The following is an 11,700-nucleotide window of genomic DNA, read 5'->3' as shown; positions in this document are numbered from 1 at the left end:
TCGTCCGCTGTTGGATAAGGTGATTAAAAGAGCAAACTGTATCTGTCTTCTCAAGCAGCTTGTCTTGTGTGAACATGTGCTGATCATGTGTGGCAACACATATACTGTAGCCTAATATAAAAATAAATAATATATACGCACTCTGTGGCCAGTTTATTAGGCACCACTCGCTGGTATTGAGTTGCACCTGCCTGTGCACCTCTTCACGGCACAGATTCAACACGCTGCTGGAAACATTCTTCAGATATTTTGGTCCATGCTGACATGATAGTATCACAGTTGCTGCAGATTTGTTGTTTTGACATTAATTTCATCTCCCATTCCACCAAATCTCAACTGTGCTCTACCAGTTTGAGATGATTTGAGCTTTTAGATAAGCTTTTAGATCCTTACTAAAAGAATGCAGAAGAAGATCGGTACACTGTGGTGGTAAGGGAATGGAAATGGTCAGCAACAGTTCTTAGGAAGGCTGTGGTGTTTAAATAATGTTTAGTTGCAACTAACGGGCCCAAAGTATTCCAAGAAAATATCCCTCACAACATTACACCACCACCTGATGACATAAGGCAGGATGGATCCATGCTTCCATGTTGTTTATTCTGAACATATCATCCAAATGTTGCAGCAGGAATTCTAATCAGAACAGCCAATTTTTCCAATCTTGTCTTGTCTTATTTTGATTAGCTTATACAAACTGCAGCCTCAGTTTCCTGTTCTTAGCTGACAAGAATGAAACCTGGTGTGGTCTTCTGCTGCTTTAACCTATCTGCTTCAATGTACGACATGCTGTGTGTACAGAGACGCTCTTCCACATACTTTGGTAGTAGTGAGAGGCTGTGTGACTTACTGTTGCCTTCCTTTTAGCTTTTAGCAGTCAGTCCATTCTTCTCTGGCCTCTGGCAAAAACAAGACATTTTACCCAGAGAACTGCTATAAATATAAGTCTATAGTGTAAGGTCCACACTGGTTTCCAGTAAAGTCGTTTTATTGTTTAGCACACTGTTATGGTTCTTTTGGTTATTGAATTTAGCCAATTAGTCATTTTGGTCATTTTAACAGTCTGTTAAAATCAGCCTACGTACAGTTTGATGGGATAAACAGAAAATGACGGAAAACCTTAAACAGGACTTTCATGTCACTGTGGACAAATTAGTGTTTGGAGAATTCCCCTCGCTGCACCGAACACATCGTGAAAGTGGTTTGGTTGCAGTTTAAAAGCTTCCCAGTCTTCTGCATCAGTTCTCTGGCAGCTTGGCCTCTTTGTCTCACGCTGGCTCTTTGGAGGAGTCACTCTGAATGACTGATTTCAACATCACAGTCTGACACACACACACACACACACAAGCAGAGGTAAAAAAACACACACAAAACAACTAACATCTTTAACTGAAGCAGGAGTAATAATACAACAACAACAACAAGAAAAATTAAAGTTGAGCTCTGCACACAGATTTTCATGTAAGTAGCTGTAGACATGTTTTAGCAGTAAAAACAGCAAATTGTAAGTGGAAAAATGAGAGACGAGCATCCTGTGATGTGTAACTAAAAGCCTGCAGATATTCTCTCTTCCCTAAATCAGTTTCTGGTGTCAGATGTGAGCACTTACTCCACGTATGTGTGAGCCACCCATCTAGTAAAAGCAGCAATCCTTAAATTTCACTGTTTCGATGCTTCTCTTAACTTGTCACACAATTTCTCTTTAATGAGAATTAATAACAGTTGTCCATCTGGAGCTGATGTATTGCAAAAATGCTTAATCTAGCGTTACAAATATGCACTTCTAGATTTCATGTCTCCCTTTCCTTTAATATTATTGATGACTGTTTGTATAACAAGATTAATGGGGGTTTGGGTCGCTTGTCCATCTCCACTGGAACTGGACTTTATGGCACGATTATCAAAAGATTCTAACAACAACAAAACACATTTTCTCTCAGAAGACAAGGCTTTAAAATGTCAAGATGCAAGTGTGAAAAACACCTCTGAAAGATCAGTAATCCGTTCTGGATTTCTTTTTTTTTTTTAAATAAAAGAGAGTACTAGAAGTCCTTGGACTCAAACGTAGATCTCCATTTTTATAGCTTTTTCTTCACAGCATAAATCAGTGACACAGAAAATGTAATTTGTAGCGGATGACTTATGGAATGACAACAGAAGGCTGAAGCTGCTTTTGAAGACTGAGGTTGGAGCCTGTAGTGTTGCTTTAGGCACAGCTTGTCCCGTGCGTGTATGTGCGTGTGTGTGTGTAAAAGCAATGGGATGTAATTGTGTGTCTTTAGCGTGGATTTGATACTATGCGCCTGGATTCAAAGCTGCTTCATAAGCCATAATGTTTTATTTCCATGTACACAGCACAGACTCTTTCTCATCACTGCTGTGCAAATACAGGAAAACAACAAACTATGTTCTCCCCCCCCCCTGTATTAATCAGCATCAGTCTTAGGCTGAATCTAAATGACTTAAATCTGTGCTGGCGGAGTGAGCAGCGTTACAGATCTCGCCATGATGTGTGGCCTGAGATTATGATGTGTGGGTTGAGACTGTTATGTGCGGTTTAAAAGGCCGTGTGAAATGTGGATTCATGTCGGTGACAGTTTGCAGGAAAGACCTATTCCACTCTTTCTTCTCATATTCACCCTATAAATCACCCCAAAGAGTGAACGTTTAAGCTGTAACAAGAGGAAGGGTGGAGAAGCAAATTCTTGTGCGTGTGTGGCTGAAACATGTTTTATTTTAAGAAATTGATGCAATTAGTGAGAATCACAGCTAATGTTACTGTCGTGGTACTGAGTGGTGTCAGTGTCATTACAGACAAGACAAAAAAAGGTTGATAATCTTGTGCAAAAAAGTACTGTTTGATTGAAATAAACCCTTTATTGTCACGGCCTGGGACCCAGGTCTCATGTATTTTTTGTGTTTTGTTGTCTCTCCTGTTACTCCATCTCCCTGTATGTGTTTTGTTTTCGTCGCGAGAGGGTTTACTTGTCACCCGCAGCCAGCTGTAGCGGATTACTCTGATCAGGAGCAACCTATTTAAGAGAGTGGCTGAGTTCTAGGCAGCGTGGGGATTTTTGTGTCAAAGCCATTAAGTACAAGCGTCGATTTATATGTTTGAATGAGTAAAGACCTCGCTATCAGTTGTGGATCACCTGCTGACCCGTATGTGTGTTTGTGTCACCAGGAGTTGGGAGCGGAGCGCCTTACCACAGAGAGAAGTCACGGGTTGGAATTTGGGTTTTGGAGTGGCCATCTTTTCACCTTCAGGAATATTTGCACTGTGTGAGATTCACGTAGGAATCGTCACGGGAGCCACGGTGCTGAATGCTGGACATTATTGTGTTTTTCATTCACTGTAAATAAAGCCTCACTGTTCTTCATCAAAGTCCTGCGTTTGGGCCCACATTCCTACCTGCACTGCAAGCTCTGCCACCGCAGTCCGTGACATTTATTGCACATGTGTGCATGTGTTCAAATCATTATTTACATTAAATCAAAGGAGTAAATAATTAAATTGGGACCTCTGCAAACCAGTTAATATGCAGTTTATACCCATCCTGTCCTAATTATATAAAATTATATGTAAAATTACTTCCACTCATCCAGTTCAGGGTTGTAATTGTAGCTGTGAAAAAGTGAGAGGTGGGGGCTCACCCTGAACAGTTCAGGAATCTATCACAGGGCTAACACATAGAACCAGACTGTGGAAGGAAGCCAGATTACCCAGAGAAAACCCACGCAGAAAGATTGTTCGCAGAAAAACCCCAACCTGCTGGTGGATTTGAACCCAGGACCGTCTTGCCGTGAGGCTGTTTTGCTAACCACTGCTCCTCCCCATAATGACATCAGTTTTTCCAACAAGACATTTCACACATCTTTTCCAACAAGACGTGTGCAACGTTATCACAGCCAGAGCATGAATTCTTGGCTTTGAGACAAGCTTGGCGTGAGAACATGTAGTGACATTCTCTTAGGGCATTCCTCCCAGAATTCACTATGACCTTAATGTCTGACCTTTCAGTTCATCCCCAAGTCCAAGTGAACATTTCCACTACGTTTGAAGAAATTTGTTCAAGGCATTTTCGATATATTCAGTTAATGAGTTTTGACTCCATGTTCTCTGAAGTCACATTTTAGCCATTCAAACTCATCAGTCCATCACTAAGTACAAGTGAACATTTCTGCTAAATGTTCTCCACCTCTGATGATCTGCCTCCATCTCACCCTATCCTTCTCCCACACTAAACCTCTACACATCTTCCTTCACTACATCCATTAAGGTCTTCTGTGGTCTTCCTCTTTTCCACCTGCTCGCCAGCTCCAACCTCAACATCCTTTGTCCAGTATATCCACTATCCCTCCTCCAAACCATCTCAGCCTTGTATTCTCTAACTTTGTCTCTAAAATGCTCACCCTGACCTTTCCATCTGATATACTCTTTTCTCATTTTTTCCATCCTGGTCACTTGCAGTGAAAATCTCAGTTTCTTCAACTCTCCCGCTTTCAGCTCGGCCTCCTATCTCTTCGTCAGTACGACCGTCTCCAAACCAAACATCTCAGCAGGTCTCACAACCATCACGTAAACCCTTTCTTTGACTTTCGCTGCTGTCCACTGATACCTATCTCTACCCGGTCCACCATGCCTGCAATCGTTTCTTCACCTCTCTGTCAGTTATTTTTAATGGTTGAACTCCTATTAAGATTATATAAGATACAGAAATGTGTCTGCACTGGACGGATTACCATTCTCAGACGATAAATACCAAAGCATAAATATTATACTTTGAGTGATCAATATTTTGGTTGTTTATGAAGGGATGTAATGGTCCTTGAATCTGCTATTACAGACTCAAACCCTCATTTGTCTGCAAGAAAGCGAATTTGACTGGTCCTCACTTGTCAGAAGGGAGCTGCTCACTTTAGTTTTGTTTCGAAGGATTTTCTTGCCTGTTGTACTTGGAAACAAAATATTAAAAAAAAATCCACAGTAATATTTATCTACTTATGGTTCCCTTCAGGTTTTGATCCTTTGCTAAATAGTTCTTCCTTTTTCTTTTCTTTCCTTCAGCCGTGTTTCTCCTCTGGCAAAGAGGGAAAACCTTCTCTTTGTGGCAGAAAGAAAAAAAATGACATGAAACAGAGCAAAAGTGTTGCACATGTCAGAAGAAGAAAGCAACACGCCTAAATGGACACTAACTCACACTGTGTCATATCATTAAGAAATGATGCACATGTTTAGAACCAAACAGGATTTAAAGGATATGTTCCCCTATATGCAAAACACACATGAGTTCTGAAACCTGAATTAAAGCAATGTTAAAAAGATAGCTGGGCCTTAACAAAACTAGTTAGAGGAAAGCATCATGCTATGAGCATTTATTAACTCGGTTTTTCCTTGTCTCTTTCCATGGCCCGATTCCCGTTGCTTAACAAAGTGAGCCTCATGACAAAAACTCTAGTTCAGTCTTTACTGACGCGAACTGAGAGGGAAAAAAATATTCTCAGCATCACAGGGATTATCCAAAGTAGACAAAAACAGAAACAGCTGCAGTTTGACTCTCAATATTAGAGAAAGCATACAGCGAGCATGTGACCTGAAATTCTTTCCTAATCTCTAACGGTGGGGTACAGTGCCAAACATGAAAAGGAATTTCTTGCTACTGTGAAATAAATGTTTACTTTTGAGTTGAAGTATTTCTCATCAGATCGTGACTAAAACCTTCCCCATCCTTGAGGAAACTTTTTTAATTCTGTTTTCATATGACAGGAAATTGAAAGTGATTCCACAGTTTTTTCCCATCATCATTCCTCATTCACGAGACTCATCTGAACTGCAAGACGCTGTTCATAGTGGATTATCTCGATCTCTCTCTGTCTTGTCATCATCAGCCTTCCAGATGTTAATATTTTCCCTCTTATTACATCCATTCTTTCCAAGAGGCCATGAAAATCAGATAAAATCCCCTTTGTGGCTTAAATCTGTTACAGTTGTGACACCTGTGAGTCTTTCCATTACATTCCTTTAAATATGACCAACAGTTGTCATATTAAACAAACAACAACAACAAAACACTGACTGATCTGAATGTTTCAGCTGACATATTTAAAATGGGCAATTAGTTGCAACACAGTGTGTGAAAAACTTTTCCATAATTGCATTGACATGCTTTTAATTTGGAAAAGGCTGAATAAAAGGATACTTATGCAGCTCTTCATTGTGCAGTGTCAAGTGAGCCATAGTCCCACTGCTGTGTGTGATCAGTCCAGAGCTGTGATGGGATAATGACTTTTGGGGAAGGATTTTACGTCTTACATCTTTGAGAAACCCCATTTAACTATGATCTGTCTGGTAGTTTTCTAAGGTGTCATTGTGAGTTGCCTGGTGCTTCATCTGAGGGTGTTACTTTGTCATTCCTTTCTCTGGCTCAGGGTCATACTGGTGAATCAACGTTTCCCCAGAGGATTTGATGGGTTTGGCTCGTCAACACAAGGCTGCTTGGGTAATTATTGTGATGTCCTCATCTCATCTGTGCTCTCTGTTGTCTTATTTCCATCATCCTGCTGGCCCAGATTTAAGATTCTTTTATGCAGACTAGCTTGTGCTCATCTGTGCCTTCTGAGTTGTCAAAGTTTGTGACCGCAGCACTGCTAACATGAGCTCTTTCTGGAACCCACAGGCCTACTTGCCAGCAACCTAAGATAGTAAAAAGATGGACAAAGCTTGTTATTCTGAGAAATGAAGCCAAGGCAAAAATCCTTTAAACTTTATTAAACTTAATTCGCTTTGACAGCTAGAAGTGGAGTAACTGTTCTAGTTGTGAAGTGTCAGCAGGTTGTATAGACATCTGTGGGAAAACAGCGCCCTGGTTGCTTGCCTGCTCTCTATTATCAGTAAACTCATCAGTTTTAGTTTATTTAATAGAAATATAATGTTATACTTATAAATATACATTGATTGATGTGTAATTACATGTATGTCTTCTAATGCATCCTTAAAAACTTAGAATTAATCCACTAAAAATATATAGGAGTTGGTACTGGTTTGTGGAACCAGTGTTGCCCTGCCATCTTGAATACAGTGGCTGAGATGAAGGTGGCCATTGGGATTCATTGCGTTTCGTATCTATCTAGCCATATAAGTTACTTTTAATTTAAAAAGTGCAAATACATATTTTCACAATCTTGTTCTTGTCATGTCTTTCTCCTGCTCTTGCACTTGATTCCTACCTCATCCTCCTGAATTAAAGTCAGGACTCTAACAAAAAAATGTGCATAAACATACTTATTTATTCTCAATATTTTCATAGTTACTTATTGCCAGCAGAATGTCCGTAATGCTGCCTGCAAGCCAGCTAAATAGCAACAACAGCTGGTTATAAGCTAACATACTAGCTAATGTTAGGCTCAAGTGGCCTAAAAATCATACTTTCCCACTTTTAAACATCTTGATTACATTCTCACATTGTATGAGAGTTTATTCTCTTAGCACCCAAGTTCAACAAAGTTAGGTCTACTTTAAAGAAAGTATTACTAATGCCAGTTAGCTTGGGCTAACGGCAGCTAACAGAGGCTAAGGGTAGCTAACAGAGGCTAACAGCAGCTAACAGTGGCAAAAACAGCAGCATTTTCCTCTGTGATATTTTAAACACTGTACCTGTAACAGCAATTTTTTTCTGAGGATTCTGAGGACTCCTTTAAATTGTAAATCTCAAAGTCATCTTAGACCTGATGACTTTAATTATGTCTAACTGTCCATTTGTACCAATTTTTTCTATTCCATCTCTGAATGGTGGAAACATACGTGGACACGACATCTGCACCTAAACAGAGGTGACACCTCTTTCACTGAATATCAGTTAATTCCCACTCTTTTCCTTTCCCTGTTTCCATCCTCCTTATCCCCTCCTTCCCCTCCACCCATCCAGCGATGACAGGCTGTCACTTGCAGATGAAAATTGCGTACATTCTGTCTCCCCCGGGTATATGATGGAACATATGATACAGCAAATAGCAGGAAGGGAGGGGCAGGGCAGGAAAGACAACTGGTGGATCGCAACAGATGATTGATTTTGTGGAACACTGCAGCCGTCATATAAATGCTCATTTGTGCAATAAGCTTTGGGTTTGGGATCACCCTGCTGTTTTTTTGTATCCTGGACAAATTTGCACCTCTGGAATATTCACTCTTACCCTTAAAAATCATTAAACTGCCTACTGGCAACACATTCGGGTAGGAAAATCAGAAACTACTCTTGTTTCTTATAATTAGAAAAAGTCTGCAGAGGCTTAAAAACTCCAAAGTTTTGAAGAGAGTTTTATGTCCATATTTTACACATAGGCGTATGCTGTTTGACAGTGAAACATCTTGAGGTACTTTTGACCACAACATGTGGTAATGTGATTTTTGTATATAAATCTTTTTCGCGGGCTGTGCTGAAAAATCCTCTCCACCTGAAGGAAAATCTGCCCAGTCTGAAACATGAGGCCAAAATTGCGCTGTTCTTGAGCCGAAAAATCAACATAACTGAACATTTAGGTAATATTATAACAGACTGTGCAGCAGTGGGCTTCGGCTTGTTTACTTGAGGTAAAATGAATGTGTTAATGGCATTTTCCAAGCGTTTTGTAATGTCTTCATGAGCTCTTGAAACCCTGTTAGTTTGGCCATCCATTAAAAAACAATCTGAAATACTTTCATTATTTAAGCTAGAGTATTTTTAAAAAGAAAATCATGTATAAACACCACATCTAATCCCAGGAATGTAATGATCATGTCTGTGTGGATATGACCATTCTTTCTGACCTCTTTACAGTTAGCTGTTGGGTTCCATAGATCTTTATTAACCATGATTCATACAAACTCTTTCAGCATTTCATCGCAGCATATTATGCTAATCTTTAAACTGAACCAAGTTAGTGCTTGTTCTAGATAGCTACATATTTATTACATCTGTTTTTGGGTCCTTCAATTAAATGCATTTTTCCTGCATTTGTCTTATGCATTACTGTCTCTTTATTGTCCTCCAATCCCAAGTAAAATTACTTCTCATTTCAATCTTTGTTTTGAATCTGACTGGGGCCCACTGACATCATCACCATGGCTCCAGCAATGCACGTACACACACTTACACACATATGCAGACACACACGCTTGCTTTCATATCTAAGTGAGGATATTTAATTGACATAAAGCTTTCCCTAGCCGCTTACCCTAACCATCAAAAATAAATGCGTATAAAACCTAACAATATCCAAATTGTAACCCTAACCCTAAAACCACATTTTGAGTCTATAAAAGGCCTTCAAACTTGTGCGGATGGGCATTTTGTCCCAATAAGGTACTGCTGGTCCCCACAATTATGCTAGCATTCCATATTTTGGTCCTCACAAAGATGTATAAACATTCACACACACACACACACACACACACACACACACACACACACACACACACACACACACACACACACACACACATAGTGGTTACTCAGCCCATTTGCACTGACAAAAGATCATGTTGGTTTTCGGGAGATGGACAAATTACAGGAACAGAAGCTACAATAACTGCATTCTTTCCCCCCGATTTGTTCTTGTTTTTTTCCTTCGACATCTCTAAGCTTTAGTACAAGGACACCTTTTTTAGCTTCTCCTGCCTGTCGGTCTCCTTTACTTCTTGTCTAATGGGTTAAATCTGTCACTGTCCTGTTAGAAAAAAAAGCAGAGCGCATAAGTAAAAGCAGGAGGACAGAGAGCGACTGTGTTCTGCTCCTGCCGGTTCTGATGAGAAAAGCAGACAGAGCACTGGCAGTGCTATGCCGAGGCTGTCTGGAAGAAAGAGACAGGGAGGAAACATTGCGTGGTCAAAGCAGACCAAAAAGGTCACTAAAGATGCACCTGGGATGCTCAGGAACAAACAGAGCATGGGACCAGACATGAAGGAAGTGTGCATAAACTGCAATTATACTGCAGCTTTTGTGCATCTATATTTGTTAAAGTTAGACTTTTTCTCTCATTTTTCAACAAACTCATTTGGTGCTTATTATAGAGGAGCATTATTGCCTTAACAATATTCAATATTTGGGAAAACCTCACCTCAGTCCTGCATGGTTACCAGCCAAAACTGAGCTACATGTTTACCAGTCTGTGAGAGTACTGTATTTGTATTGTGTGTGTGTGTGTGTGTGTGTCTGTCTGCAGGAACTACTACAAAGGACGTTTTGAGTATTTTGACAGGTGTTTATAAGTCTGTATGTCTGCGGACAGATTGTGTCAACATGATAACACAGCAACAGTGGAATATACAGTCAGGAAATGTTACAGTTATGAAAAACTGAGTGTGAGAATCAGAGATGGGTGTGGACCAACCGAAAAGTACAGTGTAAAGTGTGCTGGAGATAGAGTGGCCAAGAGGTCATCCAGTTTGTGCTTCTGGTCCAGTTTCTTTTTTTAAAAAACGTGTGTTTCTAGCCCCAATATGAGGTATTGTAATTGAATAGATAAATATGTTACGTTTTTAAAAATAATATGGTCTGGAGGATTTGGAGGATGCTGTGGCTGCTTTGATCCCATCACATGGTGCTGTTTAGTTGAATCCACTTTTTCTCTGTAATCTGCATGAGTGATAGCTTGTGTTAAAGACAGAAGATTGAGTGGAATGGTTAAAGTGTTGCGAAAATCGCTGACCTTTTCCCGTAAACAGCGTATGAAGTGAGCTTGCAACAAAAACCCATCAAACGTAACGGAGACAGTTAAGTGACTACATTCATGTGCCGTGAACTATAGTGGATGAATCAACTCTGGCCGCACTACTGGTTCTAATATAGCCTCGCAGGGCATCAGAACCTGGTTTCAGTCATCAGTGGTAGGATAAAAACACAGCCTCGCACACTTTCATGGTCTTCATTTAGAACAAGGACCAACCCTTTTGGAACAGAACTAGCTGTGATGATATTTAGCCCCAATAAATCATACTTGACTGGGGTTTAAGGGCTTCTGCCTGTCTTAGCCTGGTAATCTGGGTAGCCACAGTAGCTTGGAACCTCTTTGATCTTTAGTCATGGTCGTGTGTCTGGAGGCTGAGGAGATTGCCACTTGTCGGTTGATGTGAGTCACCAAACGGCTGATGATGATCCATGGGCATGACAGGAAAAGGGACGTCTGGCAGGTGAACTAATAATTCTTGCATCATTCACATGGACTGAGTGTGGGCATTGTAACAGAGCGATGTCCAGCACAGGGCCCGAAGTGCGTGTTTGTGTGTTTTGTTGGAGGACTTAGCGATGAGAAAAAGGATCAGCATTCTGACTCTGAGCGCTTTTGCGTTGATGAGAAAACGAGTGTGCAAACGTTACAGCTGACCACACAAACACACACATGTACGGACACACAGTGACCTATTCATCAGGGTCTGTGGAGCCTGGAAACTCCCCTGTCACAGCCAAGCACACATATTCAGACGCGCAACTGGCATATGCTGAAACGCTGTGTGAGACAGACAAACAGTAGGCCTGCTGAATCCATCTGTCACATTTCATATACTTAAAATTTGCAACTTCAATAAATCTGTTAGTTTTTTTCCTTGTCTGACATGCAAAGCTTCGTATAACATTATGGCTCTGTTTTCACGCCATTTAAATCACAAGGGCTGGGATTGCTTTAGCTAATTGTCATGTTGTATGTTTTTTTTTTGTAGTTTTGGCTGAA

General features: G+C 40.4%; 1 long non-coding RNA gene across 1 annotated transcript; it reads right to left on the bottom strand.

Annotated features, from left to right (window-relative positions):
• Positions 1-6,137: 6,137 nt before the first annotated feature.
• LOC113032771 (uncharacterized) lies at positions 6,138-7,961 on the bottom strand. Its single transcript, XR_003273927.1, has 2 exons — positions 7,652-7,961; positions 6,138-6,691 (listed from the first exon to the last, which is right to left on the bottom strand). It is a non-coding gene; the product is annotated as an uncharacterized LOC113032771 (long non-coding RNA).
• Positions 7,962-11,700: the final 3,739 nt, after the last annotated feature.

This window comes from Astatotilapia calliptera, chromosome 11 (assembly GCF_900246225.1).
Source record: "Astatotilapia calliptera chromosome 11, fAstCal1.2, whole genome shotgun sequence".
NCBI classification, from domain to species: Eukaryota; Metazoa; Chordata; class Actinopteri; order Cichliformes; family Cichlidae; genus Astatotilapia; species Astatotilapia calliptera.
Note: the sequence above shows the minus strand (reverse complement) of the source record. Positions and strands in the feature narration are given on the sequence as shown.